We start from the raw sequence: 22,795 nt of genomic DNA on the forward strand, positions 1-22,795 counted from the left end.
TTCCCAGTTTCATCAATAGCTGATCTCAGGGATGTCATTTGGGGGCAGGATGGCAGTTTCCCATCTTTCCAGGGGTCCCAGTTGAGCTGAGTCGTGTTGCAGTGGGAATGGGAAGGGGCAGTAGGAAGGAGCTGGCCCTGCCCGAGTTGGTGATGCTCTGTGTTGCTGTGTTTGAATGCTTGGCTTTTGATGAGAGCTGCTGGACTTATGAGCTGTCTTGGAGGCCTCATGGTGCTAGCCAAGCTGTAAATACATCCACACAGTCAATCTCTTGCCTGTGTTTGGAAAAAATATAACAGACAAAGCAGGGTAAAAGGGAGCTACACCGTTCCTAATTTGCAGAGTAGGAGATCTGAAACACCAAAAGTTTGTCTACACAGGGAGACTTCCACTGCTGTGAGATTCTCAGTGGAAATATTTCCTGCTCACTGACAAGCAGTATCTGTGTCCAGATGAGCAGATGGCTTTTGCTTCACTGTGACTCATGGTTGTTACAGGGTGGGAAAGTCCTCTGAAGGAAGAGCTTTGGGGTTTCTGGCCTTTGCTCCTTTGGGCTGTTGCTGGGCCCAAAGCACTATGGAATTGCTCTCTGGCTTTTGGCTGATGTTCACAGTGTTATTTTTTAGTGATATGGGCAGCAACTGTTGAAAAGGCCATGTCTCTTTTAGGGAGGTTGTCTCATCATTTGAAAGGAGATATTCCTCAACATGATCACAGGGGAGAAGTTGTAGAAGGAAAAAGAATAACTAGTCAGTGTTGTGGAGAACAGTGAGGGAAGTGAAACACAAGAATGTTGGGCATTCTCCTTGTTCAAAGGCAACTAAAAACTTCTTATCTAAATGTTTAAAGACAGGAGCACACAATGGTGCATGTGTACAGATAATTAAAATACCATCAATTCCCTACCTCCAGGAACTGTAACTCAGAGCATGTTGTGTCTTGGCTCTTTTGTAAAGTATCAGACAATGCTATAGATGCTGCTCACAAATTAAATGACACAAAAATCAAAAATACAAAAAAATGCAATTAAATGTAAATAAGGTCTCCTGGAGGTTTTTCTGAAATAGAAACACTGCTTGCTCAAGTAAAATTCCTTTTAATCCAGTAGCTTTCTATCTTCCCAAATCCCTGTGGGATGAAAAGATGAGCCTTGTGGCATGTGTGGAAGGTTAATGAATGTGGACTCTAAACACAATCTCAGGAAATACTTCTCATTGAAAATATGTTATGGAAAGTGTTTTAAAAAGGGCACTAGTATGAGCACTTCTGTGACTTATAAGAATAGTTCTACACAGAGAGTAAACACGATTCTTTATTCTCCACTTCCTATGCCATTGAAATGCAGTGCTGTGAATATCATCCACAGGTAAATAGCTGCTGCAAACACTAACTCAGCTGGTTTCATGCAGCCCAGCTTTGTCATAGAGCAGCCTTCAGCAATAGCTCTTGGAGCTGAATAACCATTGGGGTGGCTTCAGGGAGATTAATCTGCTCACAGCCAAAGGGCAGGACACCTGCCACAGCCCCTCAGCCGGAATAAGGGGATGTGCTGGTCTGGCCAGGGGAAGAGGTGTCTGCCAGGACTGTTATTTAACCTGCAAGCTGCATCCTGGGGTGACTCCAAACACAAACCTCCCATCTTAGACTGTAACCCAAACCAGTTCTTTCCAATCCATTCCGTTGCTTCCAGCAGTGTTTCCGTGTTGTTTTATTTTTTTTTCAGTCTTGAGACACATCCATGTACCCATCATCCATGCTTCAGTCTTGAAATGCCATGTGGAGCATTCATTTCATACCTACTCTGAAGTAGGACAGAGATAGATAAATACACAATATGTGTAATGCTTTTATCCAGCATAATCTCAGTGGATATACTTTTATTTCAGTACAATTGCAGTAGTACAGATGACTTACACAAAATCTCTAGAGCAACAATCTCTTTGTCAAATGACTTTTCTTTGAAAATTCAATATAATGGCAACTCTCGATATATTTGATTACTTGTAAAATTCCCTTTTTCCATAGCCCCTCAAAAGTTCTTCATGTGCCTGACAGTATCTGGTACTAACACAGCTGCTAAAAAATTTAACCTTTATTTCTAATTCTAAGACCATTTTCTTGGAGACTAGTGACTAGGTGAAAATATGAATTCTGACATGAAAATAAATAGACCATCACTGGATTTTTACATTTGAAGAAATCCTGAAGTGGCAACCACCTGGTCAATAACTGCCCAAACCTGACATTGACACTGACACACCTGTGATACAAGAAAATATGAAGTTTTAGACCATGAATTTTAAGAAGCCTGACAAATAAAATTTAGGATTTATTTAATGTATCTGTTGGATGTTGGTTTTAGTATTACAGCAGATCATTTGGATTCTTTCCATGTTTTAATATTACCTCAATCAGATTAAAAATACAGAATTATGATCCTTCTGCTGTCTTCCCAAGAGACTTCTCTGGTGTCTAATTTAGATTTCATTAGGCTAACATATATCATTAATTAGACATTTCACTGATAAAAGATTTTCTCTTATCAAGAGAAAATCGATAGATTTTTCTCGAGGGAACTCTGACAGATCTAATTTTCCTGGACTTCATGAAAGAATTTGAACTGATATTGCATGTAGAATGATTATTAATATTTCCATTCCATGTCTTGGCAGGCAGGAGAAGTAGGAATGAAGTGATGAAATATACTGGTGGCACAAACCTGGGAGATGTTGTCAATACAGAGATGGATTGTACTGTAGCACCACAGGAAAAGAAATGGCCTTGAGGACTGGGGTAGTACCAGCTGAAAGGGAAAACCAGTCTCAATTCAGGGTCATGCACTTATGTACCAAACCCAAGGATTTATATTGCACTGTGGGAAATCATCAGTTTGCCTTGACAGAAGAGCAAATAGGCCATTTAATCCCTGATCAGGAGATCACCTGATCACGAGATCAGGAAGAATTTCATCCAGTTGCAGGAAGGTAAATGAAGTCATGGGGTGCAAAAGGCATTTCCAGAGTTAGATTAATGTGGAAAATCCTAAATTGCATCATCTGGAACCCCATATCTAACGGAAAAACACTGCATTAACAAGTAGCAGAGAAGGGTGACCTGGCCTGGAGACATTTTGTTGAGAGAGAGAGAGAAATACAAAATTATGCTCATTCAGGCAAAGAGAGATTTTGTCCTCTGAATGAAGAGGAAGAAATATCAGGGAGGAAAAACATTAATAAACATGACAGGCAAAAGAAGAGTTGCATAGAAAGCAGTTATGCAAAGGTTCTGATTGGAAACTAGGATGTTTTATGTATTTTGTTTAGACTGGGAAATCTTGTAGTAGGGGTTTTGGAATGAAAATCTCATTATTAGCAGTAAAAGAAGGCAGCCCTACTGGATCAAGTGCTGTTTCAGTTTCAGTGTTCTCGGTACAATCATGATAAAATTTATGCAGAAATGCCAGAAATTCAACCTCAGAACTTGTGGTAATGAAGGGCTAGATTCACATTCTCACTTTAAAACAAGAAGGACAAAAGCCCAGTGGCAATATTTTAAGGGAAAGAGAGTTTGTGAGGCTGTGTGCTTCCTGCAGTCCATTCCACTATTCCATTTACTACTGTTGGGTTAGTAATGTTAGACACTACATCTATGCCTTAAAAAAAATGTGTTCATAGATATGATGTCCATGAATTTAATTTCTGTTTGTTTCTCCAGTGTTATTTTATCAATGATTGTCTGTTTGAGGGGTTAGGCTGTATATGTGGATATGTCCCCTCCACTCATCTCACACGTTGCAGCTCTGAGCAGCAAAATTGTTTGCCCTTGCTGGACTCTTGTGATTGCATGTGTCAACCTTGTGTCATCATGAAAATCCTCTATTATGGGACACATTTAATATTAAAGTATGTTTAGCTTCTTAGGAGCAAAATATTATGTTTCTATAGTATAGAAACCAGTAAGTATTCGGATGGCATCACAAGTTCTTTAGTCACTAAGCAATGTTTGAAACAAATAAATATGCATTCAGTTTTTAGGGTACATAGCCGACATATTTCAGCCTTTAAATAGGCTTTTTGCCTTTTGAAATAACCACTCAGCTCGAGTTGTTATCTCAGTTCTCACTTTCAGCTCTGTCAAGAGGCAAGAGCAGAGGTGATTGCCCAGCAGCTGCAGGGTGCACAACAGGAAGCAGGGGAAGCTCGGTGCAGGTTGCAGCGCCGCTGCTCAAAGGACAGGCGCGATTGTCCCCGCGTCAGGTTCAGATAGCGGAGCTGGAGGCACGTCTGAGCTGGCACTTACTCACCTCCAACACACCTCAGCCTTTCAGACTCTCCCCTGGGAGTGGATATTCCATTGTCTGGAATCTCTTCTCTTCAACAAGGCTGCTCATGTCGTCAGGGTGACTGTTCTCCATCGTCGCTGGCATTTTGCCTGTCCCTGCCACGTGTCCTTGGATGTCGTGTTTCCTATCCTTATTGTTTGTGAGATTCAGATAGTCATAAAGAACTCAGGAAATGTCTTTCTGGGAACCCCCAAATATTTTTAAAGGCCTGTTTGGTTTTTTTAACTTTCCTCACTCATAATTTTTTTTTTTTTTTGCTTAGATTTTCCAAATAAGGTTTGCTTTCCTTTTTTGTCTATAATATGTCACATTTCTCAAATCAAAGCTGGAAATGCTTTCATAAACAGGCAAAAATGTTGTCTGCCTTCACTTCTGTTAGTAGAGTATCTCTGTTGCAATAATTTTAACAAGGAGTGCATTGAATTTATTGAACTTATTCAAAAAGAATGTTTGTGACCATTGTAGTGCTGGCTCGGCAGCTTCTCACTCTTCAGAGATGGAAGCACATTGCTGTTGTTAAGAACTGTGTACAATGATTGCTCTTTCCCCATTTTGTGGCTAACAGGAAATGTATTTAAACTGCAGCATGAGAATAGACAGCTCAGAAGAGGAATTGGAGCAGAAAAGCCTGTTGCATAAATAGTGCAATTTTATAGTATTGAGTAAATGTTTATAATCTGTAGTGGTGAGTTTAGAATTCATGACAAAACTGCAAGCATATGATTTTTTTTTTTTCTTGAGGACAAGGATTAATAGTTGAAATCCTATTTGTGCTGGCAAGAGATTCATGTTTGCAATTGACATCCAGAGGTTCTGGTAGGTGCTAGACTTGTGGCTCATTGCTTAGACAATATTGAACACAATTTTAACCTTTTCCAGGCATGCACAACCTCAGATCACAATCACATTAAGAACTGAGGAAAAGGATGACTTGATGTCTTTAAAAGTCAGTTCAGTATCCTGAGCTTTATTTTGTCAATAAATCTCATGAACTCTGCATGTAAGCTGGGAAGGGTGAAGAATGTTTTTGAGCTTTCAGTTTAACAGTGCAACACAGCTGCATCCCAGCTCTCTGTTAGTGTTTTGGATCCTGCTTTGGGCTGTGTTTTTGCTAGTGCACATTGCTGGGTCATGTTGAGCTTCTCATCCAACAACAACCCCAAGTCTTGTGCTTCTGGGCTGCTCCCAAGCCATTCATCCCTCAGCCTGTGCTTGTCCTTGGGACTGCCCTGGCCCACGTGCACAACCTTACCCAGGACCACGCTGAGCTTCAGGAGGTTCCCATGGGCTCATCTCTCCATCCAGGTCCCTCTGGATGGCATCCCTCCCCTCCAGTGTGTCAAACCTGCTGAGGGGACACTGACCCTGCTGTCCATGTCACCAACAGAGACCTTCAACACCACTGCTCCCAGTACTGCCCTCAGAGGGGCAGCTCCCACCCTGTTCTGCAGTGAATCCAGTGAAATACCATCATACAGTGGGATCCTTAGGGAAGGGGACAGGATGAGCAAGAGCAGACTTTTCCTACATTAGGTTATTACATAATGTCAGTATAACATATTTTCTCTATTAATTCCTGGAATTCATAAGAGTTTGTTTTTGTCTCTGGCTGTTGCTTCTGTGGCCCTGTTAGGATCACTTTTAGAATGAGTTAGGCAAATGAAGACCACTTTCTGAAACACTTTTTCTGACTAAAGTTTCCGTGTCTTTAGTTTCAAGGAGAACTTGTCTCCTGTGCAGCCCATTTCCTTTTTCGGTTCTACAAAATTTCTGCAGAGTTTCTTTATTTCCCTTATTTTATATGATGCAGTACATATTGAAGAGAAAAAATATCAAGCATATGATTTAATAGGTCTCTCTGTGTATGTGTGATATTTGAATTCCACCAAAAGCTTGTGTATTTTGTAGAGAATTCATTCTGCATGCCCAAAATGAGTTTTCAGAATCTTTCAATTTTAGAACTTGAGGACATTAAAATGCATTACAGCAGCATCCCAAATATATACAACTGAAAAAATATTTTGTTCTGATGAAAATGCAGCCTGTGTTAACTTCCTAAGTTTACAAATCATGAATATTTTTAGTGGGTAGTGTGCCTTACAACAAGTTAAAATAATATCCGGTTCCAGAAAAAAGGAATTAGAAAAAAAAAAAAAAGACAATAAAAAAAGAAAATAAAACCAGGCCACTAATCTAAAACACTCAGAGTGCTTTCTCCACCCCCATCTCTTGGGTCAGCCTGGCCTGGGAGGTGCACGCAGTAACAAGCATGTCACAGTTTATCTGTTCCTGTCAACTGCTGCTCCTGGCTGAGTGTGCTAAATCAGAGCTCTGGAGGCTCTATTTCAGTAAGAAATATAACAGCAGGGCTGAAACTTGTCAGTTCCTAGATTAAGGCTTCACATATGATGGAGGCCCATTAAAACATGAGTACTTTTGAGAACACATGAGAATGGAGGATTTGTAACCATAAAACTGACACAGTTCCAATGGAAGATAGCAATATATTTGTGCCTGCTGAACATAACACATAGAAAGCTGACTCCAAGCATTCATATATTAAATGTGAGGTCCCAGAAAAGTACAGCATTGGCTTTAAAGTAGTGAAATGTAGATAATAAATAAGTTCCTTTTATTATCCTTCAAGTGTTAAAGCACTGAGGGTTTATGTTTCAAGTCTGTCTAAGCAAATATGAGATATACAGAAAAGTTACATATCAGTGAGTGAGCGAGTATTCAGATATAAAATTGAGGTTCCCAGTTGTTTTTTCAGACACTTGTACCATGAGACTAGATATGGGACAGGAAGAATTTTGCTGTGGAGCTGAAATAATTTTCATATTATGTTCTATGGTTATACAGTTGGAAAAAGAAAGATGGTTTCTCAGATTTAGTTTTAAGTTATGAATAGGTAGCAAAGCTTTGTCCAGCACTTCAGGAAGTTAAAATGTTAATTCATAGCAGTGCTCGAGTGGGACAGCTGACAGAAAGCAAACCATGAGAGCAGTTAAATAAACCCTGGAAGAGTTTGATTGAAATGCCTTTCTTAAATCATGTGCCACAGTACTTTGAAAATGTTAGGGCCTGATTGTCAGTATGTTTAATAGGTATAACACTGGCGTTACTTAAGCTTCTGCAATTTGAAATCACAGAAGCACACCCTGTGGTTTAGTAGTTCTGGGCAGATGGTGGAACAAGGTAGCTATTTTTTACTGCGAGAAGATAAAAATGCTATTTGACAGAGCACAGAAAAGCATGTTGCTTTAACAGCAAAATTATGAAATCTTCTGTTTTCATGGACTGGAATTATAAAATGATGCTTGTGTCACAAGGAAGATAACAGTGAAATGATGCAGGGAGCTGAGGCTTTTCAGGATGTATTTCATTTTATGCTGAATTGTAAATTCATATTCACTGCAATGGCTTTCCAAATAAGTTGAATTTTTTACACATTTAAAAAATAAGTGTGTTTTGATGTCAAAGAAGAATGCTGGAGGCCTCACTGTGTTCTTGCGGTGTCTGTTGCGGGAAATTGTCCAGAGCTTTATTTTTAATACCTAAAATTAGGCTCTGGGCACAGTGTGGAGGCAATAGATAAACACTGTTGCTATAGAGTTTTTGAGTTAACCCATGAACTCTTTTTTTGGCTGCTCCCTGCCCAAGATAAAAAGCTGGCATTAGTATTTATTTGTTATTTATATATTTGTATGGGATATTTGAGTCATTGTAGTGTGGAGTACAACACTTCCTTGGCATTTTAAAAATACAAACCTTACAACAGACCAGGAAAATATTCAGAGGATGATGAAATCCTGTTCCAGGAGTGCTGCAGCTGGTGGCATGTTTACTCTCTGTTGTTAGAGGGGGAATTTGAATTTGGCTTGTGCAGTTAGTTTCTTTTTGTGCAACTTTTATGCAGTTGTGAACTGTGCTTAAACGTGCTTGAGCCAAAAATGAATAACAGCAGTGCAGCATTTGAAGGAAAACTGTTTTTTCTCTTTCCACACAGTTATGTGAACTTATATGTAAAGCAAAAGATACACACTGCAAGTGACAGCGCAGAAGTGGAGAGGGAAAGAAACTCTTCTGGGCTAGGCTGGGTGCCAAGTATTAAGAGAATTTTTCTTTTACGCTGATTTTAGGAGAAGCAGCATAACACCATGTGCCATTTTTAAGTACTTGAGGAAAGATCATGTAATAGGCACATATTTGCCTCAGCTGTAATGCCTGTGTGAAGCGCTTTTACTTTAACTGTAGCAGCGACATCAGTCATGTTAATTGTCATGGAAAGTTACTGGTCCAGACACAAATCTCCTCACTCATCCTCATTCTCATGATGATAATGTGGCTGGTTATACTTTACTCACCCATGTGGGAGAATTCTTGCCCTGGGGGGGTTGAATTTTGTACAGGCAGCAAATTTTAGAGAATGAAAAGGACCAGAGGTTTCCAGATGCCTTGTGTTAAACTGAGTGGTTATTCCTAACCATAAAGGTTTAACTACATTCCCACAGCAAATCATTTTCAAAATAGATATTAATTTTCAAACAAAACCAGTTGCCTTGTGAAACTGTTGGTTGGTTAGGGGGAAAAAAATGACCTAATGCTTCTGAATAAAATATCTGATCTCCCGTTGCCAAGGCTGAGTCACTTCCTGTTACAATAACAAGACTGTCATCAGCAAACTTCTCCAGCCACACAGTGGAGCTTGCCAGCGAGTGCATGGCTTTATTTGTCCATGTTGTTAGAAAGTTACCCTTGAAAAACACACTGTACTAAATTTGGAGGCACCAGCTTTGCATTCAAGTGTGTTAGTGTCGGATCTGGGTTGCATTTACTCCTGATAGTACAATCTCTTATTTCTTCGTGCAGCATAATAATATCCACCCAGCTGTGTACAGTAATGTTGTAATTCTGTCAAGGGATTCTAGACACAACACAGTGCATTAATATCATCAGAGCTTTCTCAACTGGAATCTGCAGGATCACAGTCAGCTGCTTCTTATTTACAGGAGTGAGATTTGGAAAGTACCTGGAAGTTCATTCCACTTGTCACCTAACAGATAACCTCGAGTGCTTTCTGGACTGTGGTGGGTTTCAAAGACCCGTTTGGGTTATCTCTGAGAGCATTGAGCACACAGTGGTTTGTGTCACGTTTTGCAGGCAGCGGGGTCTGCTCCTGCTGCACCGCTGAGTCAGCAGAGCAGGAATTCATTAGGGCTTTTACATCACTGCTTGGAGCTCATTTCCTGGGCAAAATCCGTTGGCAAAAGCCCTTTCTGCCGTTAAAGCAACTAGAAAATAAAAGCTAAATCCAGTGTTTAGCTTCAGTGCCATTATTGCCCCCTCCATGCCCTGTGTTTCAAGCATTATTTGGGAGCAGTGTCTGGCAGGCTGTGTTCAGATCTGTATGTGAATCACAGTGACTGACTCATTCAAAAATTACTTTTCTGAGCCTGTTAATAAGATATGGGGGGGAGTGCGTGTTATCTTGCACGTTCTTTGGGACTTTCATCCTGGTTTTCTGTCCAAAAAATCAAGCCACATATCAAGCCCCCAAGCTTTAGGGCCAATAGAAAACCTTCACTTCTTTGTGCCTCAGTTTCCCCCTTTGGGAAAGAGAAGTTTTAAACTTTTTAATTAATTTGACACTCATGGACAAGCAGAACCAGACACAAAGAAAACTCTGGTCCTTTCAAGCAAACAAAATAATCTCCCCAGGTTCTGGTTTTGTTTTACCACATTTGCTGTATTTAATATTTGTCCTACAGAATAATTTATGCTAGTTTTTCCTGAGAGCCATGTGATGGATAGCCCTACATGGCCTGTGTCTCTTTTGCCAGAGTTCTTCAGCCAAATCCAGAGGACTCCAACTGAATGAACATACTTGTGAAGTGCTACTCACAAGAGGAAGGTCATCACACTCATGGGAAACATGTCAGTGAACATCCTTTTCATCCTCCCATTTTTACAATCAAATTGTAATAAACATGGCACAGAACAAGGATCCTGTTAATAGTTAGCCAAGCTCTCTTAACCTTCAGTTTTCTTGCTTTCACATTTTTACAAAAGAAAAAAAATCACTTTTTTCCTTTTCCTTTCTCTTTCATTTAAAAATAAAGCAGAAAGTGTAAGTTGATATGTTTCAGTTGACTATGATGAATCTGGGATAAGTTACTATGCTCTGTTCTCTGATAAACAGAGATGTTATTGTGCAGTCCTGGATAAAGTAACTGATTATACTGTTTGGGCCATGAATGCAAAATGTGTTGCGAGGATTTGGATGTCTGTAATTAACCAGTTGTAAAAGCTGTGGTTGGTGGCTAAGCAGCTGTTCAGATCACTGTCAGAATTTCACCACTGTAAAGGAGCGAGCATGTGTTATTCCATTGTTTCAGGATGGGAAAGAACAGTTTGTATACGTTTCTTTTTTCCTGAAAACAGAACAAATGTTGGCTCTAAACTGCACTTACTGTGTTCCAGACTAAATCAGTGCAAGGGAATTGTATTTGCCTGAGACTGTCTTTGTTTCAGGTGTAACATGTCAGACACCAAAGATATCACCGTGACCCAAAGGTTCATTTTTCACGAGGCTTTGCTGCTGCATACCCTGGACATTCATTCTGCTGTGGGCAGCTCTCCCTGCCCATGCACTGACTCACTGCCAGAATACATCTGTGGATATAATTTACACCTAAGTTTGGATATTAAGAATCTCATACTTTTTTTTTTTAAAGAACACCTATCATCCTAATATTAGACTCAAGCCTTCCAGGGCTGTCTTAAAGTAACCCTTGCAGTTTGACATGGGTAACTCTTTAGTATTGATGTGTAGACAGTAAAAAACTTTGCCACCAGCAGATTACTTCAGGTGCAGCAGGTCAGCCACTGGCTGTCTGGAGATTGTAATAGTTGTAGGTGAAACTATGGTGTAAGGCCTTTGGCACTCAAAGCTCCTGACTATCTGGTTCAGGGAACGGTGAGTTCTCAGTTACAGGGAGTGGGAAGATGATGTCATCGAAAAGCTATTGCCCTGCTTTGATATTAGTAAATGTGTTCAAAGTTCTCCAGGGGCCTCCAAGGACTGAAAACCTCTCCCTGCTGTGGGATAGAGGTGTTTCTCTCTCTCTCAACATTTCTTTACTGTTTTTTTTTTTTTTTTTTTAAACCAGAATGCCAGTGAATGACTTATAGGAAAATAAGTCTGTTTCTGTACTGTTTAACAATTGTTTTGAAAATGAGGCTGAATCCATTCTTGTATCATTAATGAAAGCAACGATAGGAGCAGAAAAATCCCAGAAGTCCGAGTGTGAGTGGGGAAGAGGGGGAGGGGGGACAGGATGAAGTCCTTTGCAAAACAAAATAGTAGGTGCCAATGCTGATGTCCTTTAAGGCACGCCTTTCACTAGGCACTGTGGATAACTTACTAGCAATCAAAACCTGAGGGGCCAGATTCCTACTTTTTCTTTTCTGCACGCACAGCATAAAAAAGAATAGAGTGAAAGGTCCTGGCAAGCTGCCAGTCCTCCTCCTCCTCCTGGGATAAGGGGGTGAGTGATACAACACCAGGCTGTGTTTCCTTCTCCCATCTTGCCTATCACATGGGGAAGTGAGCGATTGCTGAGCTGTTCCGTGCCTGTGAGCTGGACTGGGCTTTGTCCTCCTTGTTCTGCTGACAGACAGCTTTACATCCTTTGTGAGGCCCAAACCAGCCTTGGGGACATCTGACATTTTAAATCTTTAAATCTGGATCTGGGTTCTGCTGCTGCCCTATGCCTTTGTAGCAGGACCATCATGTATGCTAGAGCCACAATCCCAGGGTATGTGCTAAAATGCCAGTAGCAGACATAAATATCTTAAGTTTCCTCAAACTTCTCCCACACAAATTGATGAATTCAGCTTTTTGAGCTGTAGGGTCTATGTATTTTATATGTGAGTTTTCTCCCCAGAAGTGAAGCCTGACTTTGATTTGTTTAATCATGGAATGCTGGGCTCTCTAATATTTTCCATGCTGCAGCGAGGCTTTAGCAGGGCAAGTATCACAAGACTCCTGATAAAATCACGGGAGTTAGCAAGGCTAGCACTTGCAGGAGCTTTGTAGATTCAGCCTTTTCTGCAAATAGCATTCCAAAGAAACAGAGATAAACCAAATGTCTGAAACAATCCTGCAGAACATTTTGCTTTGCGGGTTTTTTCCTTTGCATAAAGACCCTCTGAATGGGATGTCAATTGTCACATGCCGGCTCCTGTGTCGCTTGGTCAGTGACATAACTTGGCAGGGGGAGGGAGGAGAGGGGAGAAATGGAAGATTTAGCACTTTTTGCAAAAGTTAGAAAATGTGTTGAGGACTCTCAGTGTTACCAAGCAGGATTGTGGTCCAGTTTGTAGCACCACTGAAGCCAATGACGCTCGGTGATGGCCAGCAGCGTGCCCGACGTCCCGGGTGATGTCAGCGGTGACACGTCCCTGCCTGTCCCCTGCTAGTCTCCTACCTGTCCCCAACCTGTCCCCTGCCTGTCCCCAACCTGTCCCCGGCCTGTCCCCAACCTGTCCCCAACCTGTCCCCTGTCTGTCCCCTGTCTGTCCCCTGCCTGTCCCCTGTCTGTCCCCTGTCTGTCCCCTGTCTGTCCCTGCCTGTCCCCTGCTAGTCTCCTACCTGTCCCCAACCTGTCCCCTTCCTGTCCCCTGCCTGTCCCCTGCCTGTCCCCAACCTGTCCCCTGCCTGTCCCCTACCTGTCCGCTCCCTGTCCCCAACCTGTCCCCAACCTGTCCCCGGCCTGTCCCCTGCCTGTCCCCTGCCTGTCCCCTGTCTGTCCCCTGCCTGTCCCCAACCTGTCCCCTGTCTGTCCCCAACCTGTCCCCTGTCTGTCCCCTGCCTGTCCCCTGTCTGTCCCCTGCGTGTCCCCTGCCTGTCTCCTCCCTGTCCCCTCCCTGTCCCTTGCCTGTCCCTTGCCTGTCCCCTGCCTGTCCCCTGCCCGTCCCGGGGGCTCTGCCAGCCTGGGAACCCGGAGCTCTGGCCGCATTCCAGCGGCGGAGTCAAAGGTGAAATGCCAGCGCCGGGAGCGAGCGCGGGTTTCGCAGCTGAAATACCGCCGGCATTACTCATTTATTGCACTTACACGGAGAGAATGCCAAGATAGGGCAGAGGGGTAAACAGCAGGAGGAGTGCTGCGATGGGGAGAGGCAGTGCTCAAACATGATAAAAGTGCAGCTGTGATAAAAGAGCAATAGTGCTGGCGGGCACGTATTGCTGCTGATACAGCATTGGACATTTAGAGGGGTATTTTTGTTTCCTTAAATGGGGGGAAGTGCGCGTTTTTCTGTGTGTGTGTGTTTACCACATCTCCCATGCAATTCTAAACACCTGCAGCTGTTCTGATGCATAGCAGCAGAACCAGAGCAATATTTATGGCAGGCACATGGGCAGTATTGCTGAAATTGAGGTTCTTGGCATGCAGCTGACCCCATGGACCTGAAACATGCACTGGGCCCCAGTTCTTAGTCAGGGACACACTTCAGTGACTGCAACAGAATTGCTTTGCTTTGATTGACTTCTCCCACTTCCCAAGACTGAAATTGACTGAAATTGGCATAATTAATACTGGCTTATATTCAGATAATTCCTCTTGGAAGTTTGGGATACTTTGTCACTTGTGACTTTCTTTTAAAACATAAACTAGCTCTGGAAGTAGAAAAAAAATCTATGTTATCTGTTTTTTTTTTTTATAGACTTCTGTTATTTTGTGTGATTGCTTCAGTTTTTAGAACTAGCACAGGACAATCTCGACTGGTGCACTTCATCCTCTTTTAATTTGTTTTTAATATCTGTCTTGAAAAGGCACTGCAGAAAGAGTGAATTTGGTTGTACTCTAGGAATACTTGTTTTGAAGTTTTGTAATTTTGAGGGGAAAAGCTTCCACACATTTAAAAATAAAAACAGGGACTTTCGCAAGGTAGTGGTACCAGTAAAGCAAAGATTTAAGTGATAGAAAAATTTTACAACTTTTTGCCACAAATCATGATGTAAGAAGAATTTCCGTGCATTCAATTAACTCACCATAATAATTACTGAATTCTCATTTTTAATGTAAAGATTCTAACTTCCAGAGGGGGATGTAGAGAAGTTCAATGTAAAGAAAGAGACAAAAAATTTGAAATAGAAAAAAAGAAAAAGATTCTGTTATGGTTTATTATTGATACCAAGATGAATGTAATAGCTGTCTCTCAATGAAATGTAAGAAGGGACAGATGTGGTTATGGGGTGTCCTCCGAGCAGACCTCCACATATGACCTCTCTTTAAGAACATTCAATATCCCAATTCCATGAGCACTTGGTGCTGGGCTTGGCTTCATGCATGTGAGGATCCACTTTGATTCAAATTTCACATATGCTTCATGTTTGCAACCTTACTCTTCCAGGACATCTTCCAGCAAATTCAACACTCCTTTCATTTCTTCCAAATGTGAACTCTGCTACATGCTCTCCTCCCTCCCAGTCACTTAGAAAAATATGATCTGTTAAGTCAGTGGCACAACTCCCACTGACTTCTGTAATGCTGGGAGTTCAGCTCTCTGCTTATGAGACTTACACATTTCTTTTTAGAAAACTTTCCAACATTGCAAAAGGGTCATTTCAGTCCTGCAGCTCTCCAAAATGCTCACTGAAAGTATTACACTTTTCTTTTTATTAATATAATTTATTGCCAGCATTTATTATACTATTCTTTGTGGGTTTTTTGGAGGAGATGCTAAAGATTGATGACATGTCTACTTATCTGAACATTTAAAGCTCTCATGATAATATTTATAAGAGCTTTTTGGGCTATTTTTTCTCAACCCTGCCCTCCTTTCCAAGATGCTGGATTTTGGTTGCTATCTGCATCAGAATTGTATTTCATCCTCTGATTCAATTTTTGTAAAAGATCTTAGTGGGAGTTCTGTCATTCAGAGACAGTGGCCAAGAGGTGGAAGGTGCTGAAGATTTCTGTCAAGGTTCATTTGCAAAGAAATATGGAATGAGGAGGTTGTATTTTTTCTCAGTCATGACAAAATTGTCCGTATCTTTTTTCTCACCCTTGAAACAGAGGCATGCTGGAAAGATTTTTGTGTTCTCTATGTATCCTCCTCTAGCTTTGGCAACACTAAGAGGTAAAAAAAAAAAACCAACATGTTTCAGAAGAAATGAAAGGAATCTGTGAAGAACTGTGGAGTTGTTACAAATGGATTTACTATGTTCAGTGGCTTCACCATGTTGTTTCCAAATGCCCTGTCAAACACAGGGCAGAACACGGCCCTCAGAGCAGCAGAGCTGGCATCACACCTGTGGGTCCTGGTTCTGCAGGACACAGATCAATGGGTGACATGGGCCCTATCTTTTGGTTCAGATGTAGATTCACTAGTATTTTCAATTCCTCTTAAATCAATCTGTGTTCAAAGTGCTCTGAAGGAACAGTGCATTATGCAGAATTAAACTTCAAACCCTTCTTGAGCACACTGAAGTAACCCTGTAGCATAACCACACACTGTTCACCTCCATATTCCTCATGAAACAAAAGTATTCCCACTTTGAAAGTCAATCTTTGTGGAGTTTTTCTGCAAGTGGAGGTTGGACACTAATGAGGGCTTGGCCAGCCAGTGCCTTGACATGTTTCATTTATGGCTTGATTAGACCTGATTTAATGAGATTGTACTACATGGAAGCAAATCATCTTCAGTCATTTACCACCGAGTGCAGTCTGAGTGTTTCATTTTGGCAGTTTCTCTGCACTTTGGAAACGAAGAAAAACACCCCACAGAATGAAGTTTAATTTAAGTAGAATGTTTCATTCCAAGTGCAGCAGGCAATGACAAAGAAAACCATTCTGGCTCTGCCCACTTCTCTGCTCCCCTTCTCAGCCCTATAGGCTGTACATCAGTCCTTCTGAGGTTCTATTATACTGTATAGAATGTGGTTTGAATTTAAGATTTGTAAAGGGAAAGCAGACAAAAGGTCAATCTCATGTTTCCATTCACGTTCCCTCCGTGTTATTCCCAAAAGGTTGATACATTGTCTAGATTTTGTTAGTGGTGAATTTCTTTGCTACACTGTGTTTTTTTAGATGACACAGAAATTTTTGACGTTTTCTTTCCCACGGCTTCCAGCGGAGCGGCAGCTCCAGAGCTCTGCAACACTCGGGTGGATTTTCTGTGTGGGATGACACCTAGGCATCCAAAGGCTTCACTAAATTATCCTCTAGAATGAGCAGTCCTGAGCTGTACGAGATCTGAAGTGCTGCTGCTGTGTTTTAGACTCTCCTCCCTTTGCTGTGGTTTTGGACCAAATGGATTTCAGGTAAACTCAGTGACACGAAAATTGCCAAGATAACGTCACTGTGAGAGGTGGACCTCATACTTATCCTCCCGTGGGAACAAGGCATGGTGCCATGTGGAATGGCTCACATTTATTTCCTGGCTCTGGGTTAATTGTGTTAACTTGCACAAGAGTCTTCAGAAAAAAAGAAAAAAAAAAAGATAAAGAAAAAAAAATATTCTTTAAGAATACATTATGTCGGGCTGAGATGAGGTTAATTATTTAACATCTGGCAAAAGCAGATGGATTCTCAGTTAACACAGTGAAATCCATTCAGTCAGCACCCTGATAAGCACCATGTCTGTTTCACTGTCTCAGATGCCTTCCTGGATTACCTGTGTGTGTGCTTCAGGACACTCCAAAACCACTGTCTGCCATCCCCTGCGAGGCTTTGGCAATTTGCAAGTGTGAATGATGCGGCTGGCAGACAGTCTCTCGCTGCCTGGCCATCTCACACAGCAATTTGCTGCTTTACTGAGCAGGTTTGGTGCTGCACATCAGTATCCTGGCATGGATACTCTCCGAGGTACATTTAATTGTGATGTGGCCACTGCATTCTGCTGGTGCCCATTAGAGCACGGTACTGGAGTTATTTAGGAGAATATGATTCAACACAGAGGCCACACGTGATGTTCCTGGTGGCCTCACACAGGAAAGACAATTTAGGATTTGCTGACATGGGATGCAGTGTTCCATGAAGGAATGCACAATAAGTTGTCTCTATGTTACAACAGAGTTTAAATAGATTTAATTCATCATGAGACATTTTTGACTCAGTGTTGACCATCATGATCTTCTTTCAAGAAGAATTTCCTGTGGTCCCTTGAAAAGGTAACCCTCATAGAAGCACCTTCAAATTTTAATGATACATTATTCATATTTGTGTGCTCCCCCTGGATCCCAGGCAGAAAACATGTGCAGGATTTCCCATGGCCTTCAGTTTGTCAGCTTTTTATCAGGTGTCATTTGGCTAAGAACCTTGTGAGACTAATTCTGTATTAATAATTATAATTCTGTATTAGCAGAAAAAGTACAGCCCTGCTCTACTTTACATTCATACAAGAAAAAAAAAAACCACAGAGATCAGAGTTTCAGGTATATTAAAACTTTCTGCAAGGAAAAAACCAAGAAGAAAATATACTTGAATGAGAAAAAAAAGTCAGTGGGAACTTTATTTTTATACCTCTTCCTTCAGATCCTGCACACCCCTGAACATTGCTGGAAGTGCAAGACTGTAGTGTCAGTGCTATCTTGTCATGCACATGGATCCAAATGGAGAAATGCTTTTTCCAGTACCTCATATTTGTGATCCATTGGATTAAAACCCCTGGTATTGCTGTTTTGAACTGCTGGTGTTCCACAGCACCTGGAGATTGGTGCAGAAAAGTGCAAGTTTTGGGTGTGATGCTCAGAAAGTGCTGCTCCTCTCATTTTGAAAGGTGTAAACCAGAGGTTGGTCCACTGTAAGCAGCAGATTTTCTGCAGTTGGTGTGAAATAACCATCCAGTTCCACACAGAAATAATTCAGTTCCACACAGTGATTCAGTTCCACAGTCTCCAAGTCTGGAGATCCTCGGCCTCGCTGCTTCCGATGCTTTCCAAGGCACGACTTGTGTGTTAGAAGTGCTTGCACAACTGATGGCCAAACATTCTTTCTGGGGCACTTACCATTTCCAAATATATCTATCTTTCAAGTAAATCAATTTTGTGTTAATTAGTGACATGTCTCTGCTAAAATATTCCCTTCATTCTTTTATCACCCTGTGGCGGAGTTCTGCGTGCCCTGCCAGCTGTCCTTCACAGCAGGCCTTAAAGGTTTGAAGCCTTATTTGGTGTCTGCAGTGACCTTTTAAATTCCAGAGTAAAGTTGGGGCTGCACAAGTCACAAATACAACACTTGTTAATAAAATGTCAGCTTTGTAGCAGTCAGACTTGCACGGAGCTTTCAAACTGCATTTTCCATCAGGCTAATAGCTCAGGATTGTGTACATGTGCTGGCACAGCTGCAAGAAGGGTAAAACCTTCAAAAAGAGCTCCCTTCTGGTCCCACCATGTAATCAGGTCACAACTCTACCCCCTGGGGAAAAAAATCATTTTGCCAGTTTCAATCCAGCAAACAGTTGTTAGTTCCTTCATTGCTTAGGTGACCTCAGTGAAACCCAGAAATGCCAGGTTTTAAAGACTAAAAGATTGCCTATACCTTCAGCCCCTGAAACAAGAAATGCCTGAATGTAAGAAATAATAGTAGCAGGGCAAAGAAAGTGTGTGGGGGGAGGGAAAGCAGAAGCAGCAGAATGTGAGCAGATGTTTCCTAAAGAAGGTATAAACATGGAAAGCGAGCAGTCAGATTTTCCTTTAACTTTATAGTGCAGTTTACAAGTTCATTAAACAGAATTTCTGTGCAGGGCAGCCCTTGATGAAGGGTTGTTTAAGTTGAAACATTCCTGATTTCCTGCTTAACTGATTCACTTGGTAAGATGCTCTGTAGTGATATCATCAACCATGGAATAGTTAACAGAATATTTGGATTGTGTAAACCCCTGTAGTTTAGACAGTTCTCTTCTTGTTCTGTGTAGGTATTGATAACTTACACATCTGCAAGTAAGCTGAAAGCTCTGTGTAATGTGCTCAAGAAAAATAACATTGATATTGTTCAAAACTGTCACTTTCTTATTCTTTTAATACAGTGATTATGTCAGATTAGATTCTAATGATTTATGTAGTTACCTAAAGTAATTCCTTTTCCATGTATTTACTGAAACTACAAAAGCAGTAAGTTTAAAATACGTGATGTTTTAAAGATTTATCTGAGGTTAGGTATTGCCTATGTTCATTCTAGTAAGCACCTTCTGGTGTTACAGTGGTGTTTAGCTCTTGTCACACTGGCAAAAACTTTTGGTTAGTCCACAATAAGACTTATTTTTCTCTTCTAAAAATATTTTTAGCTGCAGACCTCATTATCAATGAAAATATGTCAATGGACATCAATGGATTTCTGCTTGGCTCAGTAATGGACTTTCATTACTGGACTAATACTAGACAGCTGGAAATTGCCTATTACACATGCAATTCTCATTTAACCAATAATATGGAATAATCAGAATACTTTGAAATAATCACAAACAGTATGTGGTGAATTGACAATTGGCCTGTTCTGCATGGGGAAAAAACATCAAACATTTGAAAATCTATGTCATTGCATGAAACAATACAAGGCATTTCCAAGTTTTCCACTTGCTGACTTGCAGATGTCTGTGCATGGCTCTAATCATCTGAGATTGCTGGTACACCTATATTTGCATCACAAAATAAGAATGTTTTCTTGACTGCTGTAGGTAAAATAAAGTATTCCTGTCTTTTTTCATGCCAAATAAGAGAAATGTTAAAATCAACTCAAATTATCACCTTATATTGAATATGAGATTCTGTTAAATGGTGCATTGCAAACAGGATCTGTGTCACAATATAGTCATGACTGTTTTCCATTGTATTTTCTAAAATACTATAAATTAATATTCCATAGCTGATAAGGGATGAGATTTTTGAAGAAATGCTAAGTGCTCTGAGGAGTACGGGAAAATCTTTCCATCTTTGTATTCTTCACACAGTTTGGAATTTCTGCAAATCCAACAGCAACATGTTGTGTTCCATTTATAAACTCATTTGTTATGTTTGTAAATTCTTTTAAGTGTTCCTTATGATCTCAACAGACATAATTTCTCCCTTTCAGCATGCGTACTTCTATAATGTTTGAATTTATGTTTTTCTTTAAAAAATCAGCATTTAAATCTTGTAAGGAATTGAGCAACAGCTCTATTTAAAAAGCAGACTCCATGAAGTTCAAAAATTAGCAACCACTGCAGACTCTTTCAAGTTTAAAAAACAAATTAAGTGTGATCTGGCAATGCTATTGAATTCCATCATTTATATTTTGTTAAATACTATAACTCTCTTTTTAGCTGAAGTGAGGACTATAGTCTATCTTGTGTGTTCTGGTTTTGGCACAGTGTGTTATCAAAAAAACATCTTCCTTCCTAGGTAGGATCAGCTAAGGTCTGTCTTGGGGTCATTCCTTCTTTTCCCTACTTAAGGTAGCAGCTTCTGGGTAACTTGGAAGCTTTTTCAATAGAGTATTTACTAGTTTATTGTATTTTTTCTGGTGAATTTTTCTTTCTAGCTGGAAATACCAGTAATATTTGAATGACTGATTTACTTGATAAAATAATTCCTGATAGCATCAACATCAGCTCCAGGCCTAAGTACAGAGAGACAAGTACCTCATGCACAGATCTCTTTAACAAATGTGTGCAATGAATCCATGTTAGGTGGCATCTTCCCTAGGATTAAGTGTTGTAGGATGTCAACTGTGAATACAGCAAAGAGTAAGGTTATGTAACAGGGCCTAAGAAAGATGATTCTTAGAAATTCATCACTCTCTGCTGGTGTCCTCATAACTGCATGGTGAATTAGTGCTCACTCTCACTTCTGTCAATCCGCAAAAGCTGAGCAAATAAAATGAGCTGTCACGTTTTTGGTTCTTTTCAGTGTGAAACTGAAAACATTTCTCAAGCTAATAAACGAGTCTAGGGCTGCTGGTATGTGCTTGACTTTCTCAAACTGTACACTTCAAAGTGCAGAAGCTAGATAAGCTAACAGCTCCTTCAGTGAAGTTATTGTGCAGGAGGCAGCATGTCTATCAAATGCTTGCTTTATAAATTTGAATAGATGTGATTGTTCTCAGCAATGTCACCCCCTCTGTGGCTGAAGCATTGTTTAAACAGAGGGAATGTGATGTGAAACTTTTTTTTTTTACTTTTATCCAGAGATGCTTTACAGGAAAGTCAGCCATTCTTTCTCTGGATCCTCTTTATCAAAACAATGGTGCAAGAACAACAGGGAGGCAGAGTAAATTGCTGGCTAAAGTACTGAAGGTCAAGCTGATGGTTTAGTTGCATGGTCTTCAGAGTAGATGAATCCAAGTGTAATAGGAGAAAGTTTCCATGGCAATTAAACGTTGCTTCTCGTTTTCAGGGAAACTGGGTCAGAAGGCAGCATTAACAGGAAGCACTAAGGAATACATCTTTGGTTTTGTTGTTTACCAAGTGTAAGGACAGATGACACAGTGGCTGATTTCTATCTCCATGGTGTGCTAGGTCAGTGTGTTACAGACATCTGCTCATTGCTGCAATCTGGTTGTGAGATGAACACCAATGGCCCAAACACATTCCTTGTCACAGTAACACAAATACAATCTGGCCCCTTGTGTTTATTTCAGCACTGAGTGAATTCTTTTGGTTATTTATAGATCCTTCTGAGATTGTGTCAGTGGGGTGAGAGTGAAGCTGCATGAGCAGCCAGAGTACTCCAGAGAGCTCTGTTGGCTGGCACTCATCCACTGGCTGTGTAAAAGTCACAGAGGCAGAGATGTGGCCTTGCATATTTGCTACCATAGAGCAAATGCTCTGTGTACTTTGTGCCAGTGGTGAGAGACCTCAGCCATGGACTGGAAGAGGAGCTGGAGAAGATTCATAGTTCCGTGTTTTCTGCCCTGACTCTCCAGGAGGGCAGTATTCTTTCTCTGATATCTCTGATTCAGGGGTGGTAGTTTGGTTTTTCTTGCCTGATGCTCTTGAGAAAGGCGTTGAGAGGAAAACAGCAAATCTACTGTAACAGGCAGGACTTCACTTTATCCAGAGAAAGTCGAAGTACAAGACAGTGGGTGCTTTACACAGCTGCAAACTCTATTATTGCTCCCTTATCAGACCTGCCCAAAAAACCACATAGCTCTGTGCTGCTTCATGTGTCTGTGCTGACAAGTACCTTTAACAGACTTTACCAGGCTCCTGTCAATGCCTTCAGTCCTCCATAGCTCCATTATAGCTCCTCAGGGACTCTCAAGAATGGATGAGGAAATTGTGTGGACAGGAACTGAGTGGGAGCTTTCCACTTTCCATTCCAGGGGAATGAAAGGATAGAAAAGTAATTTTGTAGGTTGGTCAAGGTCTTGATGAGATATTTAATGTTGCTGTGATTTATTTCTATTGCTAATGGTGCATCAGGATGGTTGAGCATTTTGGTAAGAGGCTCTTAGATATTATTTAAAT

General features: G+C 40.9%; 1 long non-coding RNA gene across 1 annotated transcript; it reads right to left on the reverse strand.

Moving 5' to 3' along the window:
* Positions 1–1,337: 1,337 nt before the first annotated feature.
* On the reverse strand, positions 1,338–4,422 carry LOC134429294 (uncharacterized). The gene is made up of 3 exons (XR_010030571.1): positions 4,304–4,422; positions 2,720–2,803; positions 1,338–1,801 (listed from the first exon to the last, which is right to left on the reverse strand). It is a non-coding gene; the product is annotated as an uncharacterized LOC134429294 (long non-coding RNA).
* Between the last annotated feature and the right edge of the window lie 18,373 nt (positions 4,423–22,795).

Source organism: Melospiza melodia, chromosome 1 (assembly GCF_035770615.1).
Source record: "Melospiza melodia melodia isolate bMelMel2 chromosome 1, bMelMel2.pri, whole genome shotgun sequence".
NCBI classification, from domain to species: domain Eukaryota; kingdom Metazoa; phylum Chordata; class Aves; order Passeriformes; family Passerellidae; genus Melospiza; species Melospiza melodia.